Here is a 16,323-nt window from a genome sequence, read left to right as displayed (position 1 = left end):
TCACGAACCTTGACTTGGACATATCGCTTGTGGGACAGGGTGGGGTATAAATAGAAAAATCACTGCCCCAAAATCACACTGACTAGGGAAGCATGTGTAGCTAGATAAAAGGATTACAGTTAAAATATTATTCCAAAATAGATTGAATTTGTTAGCATTTCTTTATTGACCTTTGAATGTTTACTTTTAATCTAAACAGGTGGGTTAATAATTTTGTTACTTTTTAGATTTAAGATGTGGCCTTCTTTGGGTATTCGGCACTAATATGGCCACCCACAGGCAAGAAGATTGGGGACTCCTGTTCTAGGCAGAGAGAAAGGCCTCCGGAAGATGCTGAAACCAGGGCTTTTTGTAGAAAAAGCCCAGCAGGGACTCATTTGTGTGTGATGCCAAGCCAGCCAGAGCTGTGTTCCTGCTCCCAAAAACCCTGCTGAAAGCAATGCAGTTCTTCTGAATGTGAGAGGGCTCCATCAGGGCTGTGCAGTTCTGAACAGGTCTTGGAAAGACTGCAGCTGAATAAAGAAACAAAGTGAGCTGTAAAGACAAGCGTTACTTATGAGTTACGGTATTTTAGGTCGGGGCCTGCAACCTTTCGGATCCTGTAGGCACTTTTGAAATTCTGACCCAGTGTGTTGGGCACAGCTGCAAAATGGCTGCCACAGAAGGGACAGCCAGTCTCAAAATGGCTCTTAACCACACATTGAAAATATTTGTGCTGAGGTGGCAGCTGCTGCCAAAGCAACATTTTTTTAAAAATCTGCACAGCGGCCCAAATCTCCATTGGCCGATCTGAAGCCTCGCTGGGCAAAAGGCCCCACTTCCTAAAACCACTTTGGAATTGTCAGTCCAGGTGTTTCTGGGCTGCCTGGTTCCCACGGGCGCTGCTGCACGAGGGGCCCTGGCTTCAGGCTGTCATCTGGCACAGGGGTGGCCAGACTGCAGCTTGGGAACCACACGTGGCTCTTTCATACATCTTGTGTGACTCTGGAAGCCCCCACTGCCCCAGTGGCTGGCCTGGAGAAGGCATTGCTCTCTTTAAAACCAGTAGCTTGGAGAATGCATTTAAAGTTAAAGTTGCTTTCTTTCCAGCTCTCCTTCCTTCTTTCTTGCGACTCTCAGGCATGACATTTATTCTATGTGGCTCTCATGCTAAGCAAGTTTGGCCACCCCTGTGATGAACAGCATCGAGGCTGTATCTACAGCACACACTCGGGGAGGTCTACAGAAGTCCACCTGCTGATTTGCAAGGCCCTCTTGTGTGGAACTGCTGCTGGGGGTCTTTTGTTTGCTGCCTCTGGGGAAGCCCTTGCCCAGCCTCCCCTTGTTTCCATTGTCGAGAGAACAGCAATGGCCAGCCGGGACACACAGAGGAGGCCTCCGTGGGTCTGGCCCTTGGCTTGTTCCTCACTACAGCACACCTCCTGGTGCTTGTTCTGCTACCCATTCATATTGGCTAGTAGGGAAATGCTTCCACTTAATCAGATAATACAACACTCCACGTTTCACTTTAGCATCTAAAATTTCTACTTCATGATGACTCTGATTCCCAATCTGGATAGGTTGTGGAGCTGGTGGTCGAGGGTGCCAAGGAGTACCAGCCGGGTCTCTTCGCAAGAGACTGCAATGAAAGACAGGGTGTATTTTACTAAACATCTTGGGTAACTCCAATTCTACTGTCACTTTATTGATTACCCTTTTGATTTTGAATGGACCCAGAAACCTATAAGCCAGCTTCTTGGCTGATTCAGCGGAATCACCCACTTTGAAATCCCACATGGGCACATGGGATTTATCATATTGTTTTTTATAAGCTTCCTTGGCCAGTTGTAGATTCTCTTGGAGCCCCTTCCAGCTGCCCTCCAATTTACCCGACCATTGCTCGAAAGAGGTGGGGTCCCGGGCTCCCTCTCCCCCCGGCAACAAGGGGACAGGCTTGCCTTCGTATCCATTCACAATCTGAAACGTGGAAGCTTTGGTTGAGCTATGCACACTGTTGTTGTAACCATATTCGGCAAATGGCAAGAGGTCCACCCAATTAGATTGTTGGTGGTTCACATAACACCGTAAATACTGTTCTAAAAGTACATTCGCCCGTTCCGTTTGTCCATCCGTCTGTGGATGGTATGCTGAGCTCAACCCATTCTATACCCATCAGTTTGCAAAACTCCCGCCAGAAGTTGGCAACGAACTGTGGGCCTCTGTCACTAATGAGGGAATGAGTGGAGTTTCACAATATGGTGGAAAAACAGATAAGCTAGCCTCTTAGTGGATGGCAATTGTGCACAAGTAATGAAATGCGCCTGTTTGGAAAAGGTGTCCACTACTACTATTACGGTCTTCCCTTGCGAGACTGGTAGTTTGACCATAAAATCCATTGACACTACAGACCAAGGGCGTATGGCTGTTTCTAGAGACTTCAACAACCCAGAGGGCTTTTCCCCTCTTCTCTTAGCCATTAAGCAAATGGGGCAGGAAGCCACGAACTCAGAAACGTCCTTTTTCATAGATGGCCACCAGAACTGCCTGTTAATTAGATGCAGTGTCTTCACATACCCAAAATGCCTGGCTAATTTGTTGGAATGGCAAAATTGTAGGACCTCTGAGCAGAGGCTCTTAGGGACATAGAGTTTGCCATCTTTATACCAGAACCCATCCTCTCCCTTTTGTACATCACCTGGGCAGTCTTCCCCTTCCTTTTCAGTCTCGGCGGCTAGTCGTCCCCCCCCCCCCACTTCTCCGTCTGCAGATTCTGCCTTGCTTTGGACCGTGTGGTTGCCATGGCAGCTACTTGAGAGGGGGAGATCAGGGAGTCCACTACCTCCTCTTTCTGGCTATTGTGCTGCGGGAGGCACGAAAGGGAGTCTGCCAAGAAATTTTTTGTCCCCGAGATGTGCTTCAACACAAAATTGAATTTAGAGAAAAACCCTGCCCATCTAATTTGTTTTTCAGTGAATTTACGGCAGCCGGTGAGCGCCTCCAAATTTTTGTGATTGGTCCAAATTTCAAAGGGCAGTTTGGCGCCTTCCAGCCAGGACCTCCATGTTTTTAAAGCATAGGTCACGGCAAAAGCCTCTTTATCCCACACCGACCAATTTCTCTGCTCCTGGGAAAATTTCTTAGAAATATAAGCACACGGCTTCAGCCTCCCCTCCTCGTCCCTTTGCATGAGGATGGCTCCGACAGCGACGTCGGAAGCGTCACATTGCACAATGAAAGGCTTTAATTCATTGGGGTGGCTTAAGACTGGCTCGCTTGTGAACAGCCTTTTGAGCTTATTGAACACTTCTTGACATTTCGGCGTCCAATTTAGCTTTGCTCCCATTTTTTTGGAGTCTGGACCCTTCCCCTTTGTTTTCAGTAACTCAGTAAAGGGCAACATTATTTGAGCGAACCCCGGTATTAAGGTACGGTAAAAATTGGCGAACCCGAGGAACGATTTTAGCTGTCTATGTGTCCTTGGGGGAGCCCAATCTAATACCACTTGAACCTTACTCGGGTCCATAGCCAATCCCTGCCCGGATACCCTGAAACTCAAATAGTCGAGTTTGGTTTTGTGGAACTCACATTTAGACAACTTAGCATACAACTTATGCTTTAGCAGTGTGCTGAGGACCTCCCTCACTAGCTTCACATGTGATTGGAGGTCTTGGGAATAGATAATTATGTCATCCAGGTACACCACCACCCCCTTAAACAAATATTCTCTCAGCACTTCATTGATAAAGTTCATAAACACTCCCAGCGCTCCTTGTAACCCAAAAGGCATCACTAGGTACTCAAATTGTCCCATTGGTGTATTGAACACCATTTTCCACTCATCCCCCTCTTTGATACGCACCTAAGGTACGCATCTCTCAAGTCCAGCTTAGTAAAGATCTTCCCCTCTGACGCAGTACTGTGTAAGTCCTTGATGAGGGGTATCGGATATGCATTGGAAGTGGAAATCCCATTGATCCCGCGAAAATCAGTACAAAGTCTAAGCGAGCCATCCTTCTTTTTCCTAAAGAGGACGGGGGCTGCATGGGGGGCCGTGGCGGGTCGTATAAAGCCTCTCTTCAGGTTCTTATCTAGGAACTTCCTCGGTTCCACTTTTTCAGCCCACCCCATTGAGTACAGCTTGGCCTTAGGCAGGGTTTGCCCCGGGATCAGTTCAATGGCACAGTCCGTGTCCCTATAGGGTGGAAGTTCATCGGCTCCCTGTTCACTGAACACCCCCCTTAAGTCTCAATAAGCCTTAGGGATCATCTGGACTTCCTCCATTGTCAAGCAGACCTTCTCATTTCGGGGCGGCAGATTGGGGCCCACTCTTTATTCCAATGATGGGCTTGTCACCTCGTATCATTGAATTCTATCGTCTGGTCTCCCCAGCGAATATCTGGCTTGTGCTTGCCCAGCCATCCTACTCCCAAAACTACATCGTAAGAGGAGGAGGGGGCTATTACAAGAGCCTCCTGGTTCCAGTGGTTTTTAATGCCCACCAGTACTAATTGAGTCTCTAACACGCATGGCTCCCCCCTCATTACTGACCTATCCATTTGCTCAAACTGGGTGGCATGCGGCAAAGCCGTCATGGGAAGCCCCAACGCATCCACCAGTTTAGGGGTGATTATGTCCCTCGTGCACCCCGAGTCAATCAAGGCTTTCACCTGCATGAATCTCTTGATGTGTCACACTCCCTAAGAGGAATGTATGGGAAGATACTGATTACTCTTTCTCAAGTTAGTTTCGTTTCTCTCTACTACTACTTTGCAAGCAATAAAGTAAGAAGGGGGAGGGGGAAAGAATAACAGAGTTAACAGACCTTGGTCCTCCATGACATTTCACAGGCCAGCTTTATGGAGGACCCTAAAACAATCTATCAATGGAATTCTACCATGCTTGACAATTGCGCCATGCGCACTTTGCCATGCACCAGAAGACTCCTGGAGCAGTGCTAGGATTCCTCTGCTGGCAGGCAGGTAGGACCTGGCAACCCTACCTCTGTGTGACCTACCATCCCAAACCTTTAATGGCATAACACTCTGTGTGACCTGTCTGGCCCTTGCTGCTTTTCAACAATGGAGCCAAGGGGAGGCGGGGCCAAGGCCCTTCCCAAAGGAAAGAAAACAACCAGGTGCCTGCAAATCAAGGACAATTTGCTGCATGTACAAATTGCATGTGCATAAAAGTGAGGGGCCAGGCATGCTACAAATACATATCAGCTCCTAGAACTAAAGACTAGGCCAGAAAGAAGAGGCAATGTTCCCAAGTTAAAAGACCTTTCCTAATGACAGACATGAAGTACAAACTGTCTTCCACGTCCAACCAAAACTGAAACATCATCTGAGTGAATGGATCAGGGAATGGCATAGCTGGGGGAAATGCCCAAGCACTTGATCTTGACATGAAGTAGATGGAAATACGAGCCTTGGTTGCAGTCTAAATGCTGGGACGATGGGGGGGGGGGGGGGGGGAAGCTCCTTGAAGTCAAGAGCTTTGAGCAGCAGAAAAAGGGAAGCATCTCCCACAGTCCTACCCCTTACTTTTAACAAAGTCACTGGCTGTAAAATCCTCCCCAATGGACCATTGGACAGTAGATATTTCTTGTTATAAATACAGAGTTGAGAGAAAAGCTATTGTGAGCACAAAAAAGACAAACTCGTGATAGGGCAGCAGAGAGAACCTCCCTTCTGTGAGAGACAAGGCCCTTGCTGTGGCTGGCTCGCCCACGGACAATATCGGACATCAGCTGCCTGGGGAGCATATGTTAAAGGAGCTTCTGTTGACCAGTAACTTATTCAGCTCCGTGGGAACAGGGCACTCAGCATGCCAATGGGCATAGTGACATGGGGGGCGGGGGGGACTCGTACGGATAAAAGCCTCAAAATAAAGTGAAGAGACATTCTGCCATCTCAAGTAATTTACCCAGAGAATAAGCTGCAGGGTGAGGCATGTCTTTGACCAGCTGGGAAGCTGCACGGAATCATGAGCTGGAGGAGAAGAACTTGAAATCTCACTCCACCCCCCATCTCCCCACTTAACTGCTGTCAACCTGTCCCTTGTGGAGATCTTTAGTCTTCATTAGGCCCTTTCTGGCGTCTCTGACAAAAGCTTCACTTTGCCCCATTTTCACATCCAGTGAGAGACCAGCATGATGCTTCTTAGCACACTCTTTTCTAAAGAGGATCCAAGTATTTAGTGTCCTGTTTGCTCCCTGGTAGTGCCTCCAGTTGGCTTTCCATTCTGTGGCTGAGAGGTGACGCGACTTCCTAAGGAGTCCTTGAGACAGCAAACATGGCAATTGGCCCCCGGGCTCTATCCTGGGACTTGCTCATGGTGCTGCACATGCAGCATACATATTCCGGCTGGGAGTGAGGGGTGGGCAGATGAAGATGGGGGTGGGTGAGCCACGCATATGCTCTGAGGGCTCTCCCTCTTGCTTGGCTCCACGGACCTGTCCACGCTGACCCAGACTGGGTTATGTGGGAATGCCCTGGAAGGTAGTTCAGAGACTTCAGTTGTTGCAAAATATCTGGTTTGCTTTCAGGTGTTTGGATGCCTGGATTCTATGGACTGCTTTGCAGATAAGAGAATGTTGATTATAAATTCTTATGACAAGTACAGTTCTTGAAATATTACTGGTATAATAAAAGCAATACCATGTGGAAGGGCAGGTAGCCTTTACAGATTCCAAAGAGCTTTCCTCCTCCCCTCCCACAAGGCATTTCTTTCTTTTAAACCCACAAGCATCGAGGGGGGGGGGGGAGGCCATGCTGCACGTGCCAAGGATGCTGGGGAGGACCACCCTCTGCCTCAGAGTCTTGCGGAGGCATTGCCATGGGCACAGCAGGCAAGAAGGACCAATGAACAGCTTTCTAAGGGAGAGAGGCAGGACGCCATTTTTTGGGGCACCATCTCCCTACTGAAACCTGCTGGGATGATGCCTCCCCCCGTCTTGTGGGTCTGGCCGAGTCGGAGGAATGCTGAGAAATGGCCAAAGAGGAGCCAAGAGCACACTCGGTGGTTTGGCTCATTTTTGCTCTGTGGCTGAAACTGCAGGCCAAGTCTCTTTCTCCCTGCAGAAATTCTTTCAAAACGAGGGCCCTTTATGCGTTCCTTTTGCTCCCTGGGACAGAAAGCTTCCTGCCTTCTCCTTTCCTGTATGCAGCATGCCCAGGCAGGGGCCCGCCAGTTTGCTGTAGTGGTTAAGTGCACTGGAGAACCCTTCTCCACACACTGCCAGCTAGGTGACCTTGAGTCAGTCACAGTTCTCTGAGAGCTCTCTCAGCCCCAGCTGCCTCACAGGGGGTCTGTTGTGGGGAGGTGAAGGGAAGGAGATGGGAAGCTGCTCTGAGACTCTGGCAAACCCAATCTCCTCCTCCTCCTCCACACTGACTGGTGGTGGCAGAGAGTCTGCCTTCCCCACTGTGCCCTCTCTGGCAAAAGAAAGCCCCCCCCCCATCCGCCCTGGTTTGTGCCTTCAGGGTGATGTATTTGGGACTGTGCTTTATGCTTCATCAGCTCCTGGAGGGACACTGCCTAGAACAGGGTAAAGATTATTCCCGATGCTGACAAAAATATAATTAAAATTATTATTATTATATGTTTGTGGGAAGGGCGGGATATAAATCCTAAATAAATAAATAAATAAATGTTTGTTCATATTCTGCCCATTCCCCCATTGGGGGCTCAGAGCGGAGTACAGCAAATAGAAATGAAGTCACAATAAAAGCAATTACAACAGTCATCAAAGTGCAGCAAGATGACCTGACAGCAAGGTGGCATAGCACAAAACAGTACCGCAATACAGCATCACAGTACAGTAGTGCAGCAGAGCAGTGGGGGGGAGGCCAACCGATGGAAGGATAGATGCCCGCTGCCTCATCCAAAGACCTGGCGGAGCAGCTCCGCTTTGCAGGCCCTACGAAAGGCCAGCAGGCCAGGGAGGGCCCGGATCTCATAGGGAGCTGATCCCACGAGGTCGGGGCCAGGACCGAGAAAGTCCAGGCCCTGGGAGAGGCCAGACGGGCATCTCTTGGGCCGGGGACTATCAGAAGATCTTGGGAGGCCGAGCAAAGCGACCTCCGGGGCATCTATGGGAGGAGATGGTCCCATAGGTATGTTGACCCAGGCTGCGCAAGGCCTTAAAAGTCAAAACTAACACCTTGAAACAGATCCGGTACTCCATAGGCAGCCAGTGCAGGTCACGGAGTGCCGGCCGTATGCTCACCTGTACAGGTGACGCAGTCAGCAGGTGAGCTGCCACATTCTGCACCCGCTGCAGTTTCTGGATCAGTTTCAGGGGTAGGCCAGTGTAGAGCGAGTTTCAGTAGTCCAGCCTGGAAGTCACCATTGCATGGATCACTGCAGCCAGGTCTTGGGGGGATAGGTGCCTGATCTGCCGTAGATGGAAAAAGGCAGACCCAGCAGCCGCTGTGATCTGGGCCTCCATGGAGAGGGAGGTGTCCAGAATCACCCCCTGACTCTGGGAGTGGCTCGAATGGGAAGGCCTGGAAAATTGGAAGAGATGAAATGTGCTGACTGTGGTGGGTCTACAGGCAAAGGACACTGAGAGCTGGTTTCCCTGCCCCCCCCCCCCGACTTCCTTGGTGCCCTCCCACCCAAATGGGAACAGGGCTGCAAAGGAGGGTCACCTGAAATCCACAGGTGCTCAGGAAGCCTCCCTGCGTTCCCAGCAGTTGTCACGGGGGAGGGGCACAAAGGAGCCCCACCTCCTTCTTCTGACAGGGCTTTTAAGAATTGAAAAAAAAAACCAGCAGGAGCTTATTTGCCTATTAGGCCACACCTCCTGACATCACCATTGTTTCACATAGGACATTTTTGTAGGAAAAGCCCACCAGGAACTCATTTGCCTATTAGGCCACACCCCCTGCCCCTAAGCCAGCCGCCACTGTTCCTGTGCGATCCTGCTAAAAAAAAAAAGGCACTCGCTTGCTTTGCCTGCAGGGCGTGGGGGGTGCCCACAGCAGGGCTCGCCGGGGGCGTTTTCTAGTCCCCCTCCCCCCTAGCAGAGAAGGGGGGGCACGGGGGGTGGCGGGGCGGGGCAGGGGCTCAGGCAGGCGGGGCCTCTCCCCGCAGGGCCGCCGCGGGGCCACTCCCAGGAGAGGGGCAGGGCCCAGCTGCAGGCAGCCGGCCGCCACCGGGGCGGGCGCTGCGCTGGGCTAGGCTCTGCCCGCCTCCTCCCGGCCGGCCCGCTGCCGGCGCGCCCTTTGAATCGCTGGCGCTGGCCGGGGAGGAGGGAGGGCGGGAGGCGCCGCTGCGGCCGGCCAGTGGGGCAGGCGCCATGGGCTGGCGGGCGTGCTTGGGGGCTTGCTGCAGGCGGGCCGAGAAGGTGAGCCCGGGCAGGGCAGGGCAGGGCAGGGGGGGGGGGACCAGCTGCTGCCCGCGGTGAGCCTCGAGGTGCGGCGAGCTGGAGCGGAGACGCCGCGGGCTGCCTGCTTGGGGGCTCCGCGTTGGGATTTCCGCCTTCTGCTTTCTCGGCCGGGCCTGGGAATCCCTTCTGCTTTGTGGCGCTCCCCCGCCCGGCAGCAGTTCGGCCCTGTCTCTAGCTGGGCCCTTCGGAGTCACTTCTTGGGTCCCTCTTGGCCTCTCCTCAGGCAGCTGCCCGGGATTGAACCTGGGCCCTTCTGCATGCCGAGCGAGACCTGAGCCCCTGCCCGCTTCCTTAGGAAGGAGGCCATTTGCTGTCTCTCTTCAGCAGCTGCCAGTCTGCCCCAGAGCTTGGGCACCTGTTAGTGAGAGCCTTGGGCATCTCCCAGGGCAGCCTGGTCCCTCTGAGCATCCCCAGCAGCCGAGGCCTGACCCCTGTTCCTCCCTGCCTGGCTCCCCTGGTCTTTTCCACCATGCCCGCTCCAAGAGAACCCCGCCAGTGGGGGCAAAGGCCTGCCCCGTGGCTGCGGGTGCTTCAGATCAGGTGGGGTGAGGCTTCATCAGGCCCCACAACCTTGTGTGCTCCTTGGGATGCACAGCGTGGTGTTCCTCCCTACGTGACCCCCTCCCCCCCCCCCGAATCCAATAGGTGCTGGTGGGGAGAGGAGACCTGGGCCATCTTGGGGCCCCACAGATTGTCAGCATTGGGGCAGCTGCTAATACTCTTGCACTCCTATACTCTTGAGTTGGACCTGGAGAAATTCCACAGTCACACCCCCTCCCCTCCACCTTTTGTGGCTGGATTTATGCAGAACGTCTAGAGGAAAAAGCACAGAGGGGGGCGACCAGGAGTTGGGAGTTGGAGCCCCTTCCCTGTGCGGAAAGGCTGAAGACTCCAGGGCTTTGCAGTTTAGAAAAGAGACAACTAAAGTGGGCAGAATAGAGGTTTTTGAAATTAAGCATGGGATGCAGAGAACTGACAAAGAGAACTTTGTCTTGCTCTCCTAAAATATTAGAACTCAGCACTGCTGCATCTAATGAAGCTGAGCAGCAGTAGGTTTAGGACAGACAAAAGGAAATACTACTTTACACAGAGACTGATTCAAATGTGGAATTTGCTACCAGCAGATGTAGCAGGAGTCACAGGAATAAACAGCCTTAAAAGGGGATTAGACAGATTCATGGAGAATAGACATCAATTGATAGATATGATTGGCTACTGGCCATGGTAACTGAGGGGAACCTCCGTGTGAGAGGCACAACCTCAATCCCAGAGCCGGGAGGCAACATCAGGGGAAGGCCTTGGCCTCTCTGCCTGTTGTTGGCCCTCCAGAGGAACTGGCTGGCCACTGTGTGAGACAGGAGGCTGGACTAGATGGACCCTCCCTGGTCTGACCCAGCAGGGCTCTTCTCAGGGGAAGGCCTCTCTGCCCTGTTGTTGACTGTCCACAGGAACTGGTTGGCTCCAGCGTGAGACAGGAGACTGGACTAGATGGACCCTCTCTGGTCTGACCCAGGTTCTTCTCAGGGGAAGGCCTTGGCTTCTCTGCCTGTTTTTGGCCCTCCAGAGGAACTGGCTGGCCATTGTGTGAGACAGGATTCTGGATTAGATGGACTCAGCCTCTCTGCCCTGTTGTTGGCCCTCCAAAGGAACTGGTTGGCTGCTGTGTGAGACAGGAGGCTGGACTAGATGGACCCTCCCTGGTCTGACCCAGCGGGGCTCTTCTGAGGTTCTTCTCAGGGGAAGGCCTCTCTGCCCTGTTGTTGACTGTCCACAGGAACTGGTTGGCTCCAGCGTGAGACAGGAGACTGGACTAGATGGACCCTCTCTGGTCTGACCCAGGTTCTTCTCAGGGGAAGGCCTTGGCCTCTCTGCCTGTTTTTGGCCCTCCAGAGGAACTGGCTGGCCATTGTGTGAGACAGGATTCTGGATTAGATGGACTCAGCCTCTCTGCCCTGTTGTTGGCCCTCCAAAGGAACTGGTTGGCTGCTGTGTGAGGCAGGAGGCTGGACTAGATGGACCCTCCCTGGTCTGATCCAGCCGGGCTCTTCTGAGGTTCTACTCAGGGGAAGGCCTCGGCCTCTCTGCCCTGTTGTTGGCCCTCCAGAGGAACTGGCTGGCCACTGTGTGAGACAGGAGGCTGGACTAGATGGACCCTCACTGGTCTGACCCAGCAGGGCTCTTCTGAGGTCCTTTTGAGGTTGAAGATTTTGAAGTTTGCTAGATGTTTCTCTTGGCTCATGCCCCCAAATCTGGCCTGAGTTCTGGAGTCTCTCTTGCTCATGAAGACAGTTCTGCTGTTCCAGTTTTAAATGAGCAGTTAGTGGTTCAGCGTCTCTTCCTGTGTTGTGTTCTTAAGCCCGTGAGTGCAGGACAGGAAGGCGGGTCCCTCATGGCCTGTGGGAAAGCGAAATTCTTGAGAAGATGACATTCCTAAACTTCTCCTCCAAGGCCTCTGGAGACTTGGGGGCAGCCTCCTACATTGCATTCAGGCACAGATCTCTTAGCTTAGTGGAAGATTTCAGCCTGGGTCAGTGCGTGCATACATCCCTTTGCTGTCAGCATGAGCAAGTGTGCCTAGCATTGCAGCTGTGTGGCATGGCAGGAATTCTCCGTGGGCATCCCCCCCCCCCCCCTGCACCTTCCAAGCTTTCTTCTGGCATCTCGTACACCTCTGCAGTTTTTTCCTTCTCCTCCCATTCAGCTCTCTTCTAGCCCCTGCAGGAGAGTTAAATGTGTTGGCTTTCTGTTTTCCCTGCCGTGGCAACATTTAGGTAGCGAATGCTGGACAAAGGCCGCTCTTTGTGGCAGAGGCCTCAGCCCAGCTCCCTGGGATCTGAGAAGACAGCCCTGCCCTGGGGCCTTCTGTATCGGCAGAGAGACGGCTGTCTGGAGAACGAAAGGAGATTGGGGGGGGGGGGGGGTAGCAGAGAGAGAGAATGTTACCGAGTAACTTAAAGTGTTCCTTGAAGGGCTCTGGAACCATGATTCAGAGACTTTGCTGAACTGCAGGTCCCTCTTCTGATTTGCTTTGTGAGAGTCAGCTCTGGTTTTGTTTATTGGTTTGTTTGGTTTTTTGGAGGAGTAAAATGGAAAGCCAGCAAGAAAAAACCAGCAGAGCCGATCTAGCTGTTGAGCTAGTCGGGTGTGTTGCTCAGGCAGAGCAGAGGTACCTAATGCGGTGCCTGTGGGCACCATGGCACCTGCCAACACCTTTCCTGGCACCTGCCATGTGCTTTTAAGAAAGTGGGTGGGGTCAGATGGAGCTTTTGCCCAGCAGGGTTTCTGATTGGCTGCTGGAGATTTGATGGGCTGTGCAAGATTTTTTTTTAAAGTTGCTTTTGCAGCAGCTGCCACCACAGCACAAGGATCTCCACCGCGTGACTGAACGAGAAATTATGGGAGCCACAGTGTGACTGCTCTGTCTCCTGTGGTAGCCATTTTGTAGCTGCCCTCATCATCGTGTTGTGTTGGAATTCCAAAGGTGGTCACAGGCTCACAAGGTCAGGAACTCCTGGCCCAAAGCTTGTTTCTGCACAAAGGCTGACTAACCTGCATGGTGCTCAGGCAGACGTGCTTGGGTAAGAGGCAGCTCCCCTGGCCATTTTGAGTTGGAGGGATTGGCCAGGAGCAGAGGCTGCCCTCTCCTCGCCTTGTGCTGGATCAGACTCCTGTGCACACCAGGGGAGTTAAAAAGCAGTCAGAGCTCCTGACACAGGACTCCCCCCCCCCCCCCCCCGGGCATATTGCCTGGGTGAACCTGAGTGCTGGCCAGGCTTCTTGGGCCTCTGTATGAGTTAAGAGTGGGCCCTAGCCGCCCTCCTCCCCTGTAGTGCTTCACACTGCACACTAAAAGTCTTCAAATGTGCTGTAGTTCATTGCATGACTCCTTTATGCACCTCTGTAAAGGCTCTTATCTGTAGTGTTCTGGGGTGATCTGTGTTCTGTCTTCCTTATTTTTTCTGCCACCAAAGTCTTAGTTGGTCCCAGAGAACAGGATGGCTTCCTTGTATAGGGTGGAATGGGAGAGCCCTCAGTGCATGGGGGTGGCTCTGAGGTAAAAAGTGTAAGGTTTTCTTGAGTGGGATCAAAAGATGTTTTAATGATGATACTTAAAGCAAACATTACATGGCAAAGGTCCACTAGTCCAGGTCTTGCCAGACTGAAGTACAATTGAAAGTTGTTATAGAGAAAGGGACAATGGCTATTCACTTTCCTATGCCTGTCAAAAGTCTTTTGAAAATCTCTTGGAATAATATACAGTTCTTTCTCAGGCCCCAGTAATCAAGGCCAAGTCTGCTTTTCCGCTGGGGCCTCTCAGTGTTGCTCAGGGAGACTAGATTAGACTTGTCTCCCTGCGGCCTCTTTCTACCTGCACCTCTGCATTCCACATCACACAAACTGCTAAGTATTCCATCAAGAAACCTTGTGAGTGTTAGTAACTGAAAACAAGTTGACATAATAAGGTTAGTATCATATGGAATCTAAGTGTTATTGTTCCTTAAGCAGACCTAGTGTGAGGTTTTGCCAAGTAACACTCAAATAGACTTCAGCTATAAAGGCATGATACGTTACAAGTGCAGACCTTTTTCTTGTGGAGGCGGTGCCAGAAGTGAAACTATGAATTACTGACATAATTAAGCAGAGCAGAAAAGTGTGGGCTCCACCCATAGCACATAGCAGTTCAAAAGGGAACTCTTGAAAGGTGAAGGCTATTCCCAGCCTCCATCTCCAGAAGGAAGCGGTGCTCAACAGGGCAAAAACAGAACATATAATGAGGGTATGGAGTTCCAACCTAGGATCGGCATAGGAGTAGTATATAAACACCTAGTTTCTTTCAATGAAACTAAGTCCTCAGGGCCAGATGAACTGCATCCAAGGGAACTAAAAGAACTTGCAAATGTTTGGGGTAGTGGTTAAGTGTGCAGACTCTTATCTGGGGAACCGGGTTTGATTCCCCACTCCTCCACTTAGAGCTGCTGGAATGGCAGCATTCCCCTTCCCTAAGACTGTAAATTCCAAAATTACATGGTCAATACTGCCCAGGGTGGCCACTATTTCCATCTCATCAACCAGTTCTTCATTTTTTGTGAGAATTAAGTCCAAGATAGCAGATCCCCTTGTTTCCCTCTCCACTTTCTGGAAAAGGAAGTTGTCAGCAAGACAAGTCAAAAATGTATTTGTTTTTTCATTTTTAGCAGAGTTGAAATCTCCCATGATCACTGTGTCCCTTCTCTTTGAGAATTTTGCAGTCTGTTGTAGGAGTATCTCATCCAAGTCTTCTGTCTGGCTTGGCAGTCTATAGCAGACCCCCACCATAATATCACTGTTATTTCTTACTCCTTTTATTTTTATCCAGAGACTCTCCATGGAGCTGCCATGAGTGGTTAATTTTATGTTCATAAAGCACTAACATAAGTTTAGGCTTGATAACATGAGCATTGAATATATTTCAGTTTCCTCCGATAGGTCTCCCCCCCCCCCCGGCAGAATGCCCCCCCTTCAGAATTTCTAGAAATTTTATATCCCTAACTATCCACCTATTGCTGAATGGGGCAAAGTGCTTGTGAGAGTCAAAGTGGGTCAAATGAAGCGGGTCAAATTTTGTTAGTTATCAAGCCACAAAGTGGCAAGTTACACTCCATTTAATACAACGTAATAGGGACATCAGTGTTTGCTTTTTATTGTAGTACACAGACTTCCTTATATTGAATTAATAGCCAGCAGGGTTTCAGTTGTCTGGCCTGGGCTGGGCACATGTCTGCAGCAAGACCTGGACTTCTTCCCACATCTCTTTAAACATTTCAAAACTGCCCAGTAGGGTTGCCAATCCCCAGGTGGGGTCAGGGGATCCCCCGGTTTGGAGGCCCTCCCCCCGCTTTAGGGTCATCAGAAAGCGGGGGGGGGGGGGGAGGGAAATGTCTGCTGGGAACTCTGTTATTCCCTATGGAGATTTATTCCCATAGAAAATCATGATCCACGGGTATCTGGGGGGGCTGTTTTTTGGGGTAGAGGCACCAAATTTTCAGTATAGCATTTAGTGCCTCTCCCCAAAATACCCCCAAGTTTCAAAAAGATTGGACCAGGTGGTCCAATTCTATGAGCCCCAAAAGAAGGTGCCCCTATCCTTCATTATTTCCTATGGAAGGAAGGCATCTAAAAGGTGTGCAGTCCCTTTAAATGTGATGGCCAGAACTCCCTTTGGAGTTCAATTATGCTTGTCACAGCTTTGATCTTGGCTCCACCCCTAATGTCTCCTGGCTCCACCCCCAAAGTCCCCAGATATTTCATGAATTGGACTTGGCAACCCTACTGCCCAGTCTGCCTGAGGCTCACTGCTCTGCCCAGCCATTGTCTCCTTTGGTGGACCTCTAAGGCATGGAGTTTTCAATCCATGTGGTCAGTGGAAGAGCCCGTGCTTTGTGTGCAGAAGGTTCTTGGTTCAGTTCCTGGCATCTCCAGTTGAAAGGACCAAGTAATAGGGGATGGGTGTCTTTTCTGCCTGAGACCCTGGAGAGCTGCTGCCTCTCGGAGCAGACAAGACTGACGTGGATGGACCAGGGCTGAGATTCAGTAAAAGGGGATGGGGGAGAGAGAGAGATTCAGTATAAGGCAGCTTCATGTTTGGCTTTGCCGGCGCACCAAGTATTAGAAGGCAACTTTGTATACTAGCTATGTGAGAAGGGGTGGGGACCGTTCTTGATTATTTCAATGCCTTTCACGCACATCTTTCTGGAGCTGGTATTTACAAGATGCTGTGTGCTGTGATTCTTGAAAAAAGATTATTTCCTGTTTGTGTGTTGTTACTATGTACAAGGAGTATAGAACCAACCTATAGAAGTATAAGTGTATTAATGGCTCCAAAAATGTAAAATGGAACATAAAATGGTTGTTGGTGTTAAAGATTTATGCTTAATTTTGTAAACTGTTTAAATTGCCTATTTATATTTTTT

The sequence above is a fragment of the Heteronotia binoei genome, chromosome 11, assembly GCF_032191835.1.
Source record: "Heteronotia binoei isolate CCM8104 ecotype False Entrance Well chromosome 11, APGP_CSIRO_Hbin_v1, whole genome shotgun sequence".
NCBI lineage: Eukaryota > Metazoa > Chordata > Lepidosauria > Squamata > Gekkonidae > Heteronotia > Heteronotia binoei.
The sequence above is the reverse complement of the archived record's forward strand: the minus strand, read 5'-3'. Positions refer to the sequence as shown.